Source organism: Sinocyclocheilus anshuiensis, unplaced genomic scaffold (genome assembly GCF_001515605.1).
Source record: "Sinocyclocheilus anshuiensis isolate Anshui unplaced genomic scaffold, SAMN03320099.WGS_v1.1 scaffold552, whole genome shotgun sequence".
NCBI classification, from domain to species: Eukaryota; Metazoa; Chordata; class Actinopteri; order Cypriniformes; family Cyprinidae; genus Sinocyclocheilus; species Sinocyclocheilus anshuiensis.
In genome coordinates, this window is record NW_015554362.1 from 1,029,914 (window position 1) to 1,030,447 (window position 534).

Genomic DNA, 534 nt, shown 5'->3' on the forward strand with positions numbered 1-534 from the left:
GCGGTGGGGGAGCGCTCTTGGAGTGAATGAAAACCACGATGCTCCGACTTTTTAAAAATCCGCTCCTCGCTCCATTCAAAATCACACCGCTCCGCTCCGATCACATACTCTGGCTTGTATGCATTTTAGAAATCGTTAATGAAAAATAGTGATCGTGCTCAGCAGAAAATACTACTCACGTAGCCAGTTAATGAAGCAACAGGCTTGTGTGATAAGACAACATTTCCCATCATTCTCTATGGCAGCATGAGTATGATGAAATATATAAAGCATCAATTACACACTTAATGCTCATCCTTTGCTCTTATTATTTTGTTGCATTAGCACTTAAAAAGCTTCCAATCTGAGAGAAAGAAAAAGGAAAAAGTCCAATCAATGAGATACTACTATAGTTTTTATTAATATTTTGAAGTAGTTTTCATTTTTATATTTTATTTCATTTCAATTTTAAACTTTTAGTAAATTTGTTGTTTTTATACATATACATATATATATATATATATATATATATATGATTTTTTTAAAATGTCTATT

General features: G+C 31.8%; 1 protein-coding gene across 1 annotated transcript in view; it reads right to left on the minus strand.

The window, feature by feature from the left end:
* LOC107671459 (CUB and sushi domain-containing protein 3-like) overlaps positions 1-534 on the minus strand; it is a 292,685-nt gene that overhangs the window by 198,415 nt on the left and 93,736 nt on the right. The window lies entirely within an intron of this gene.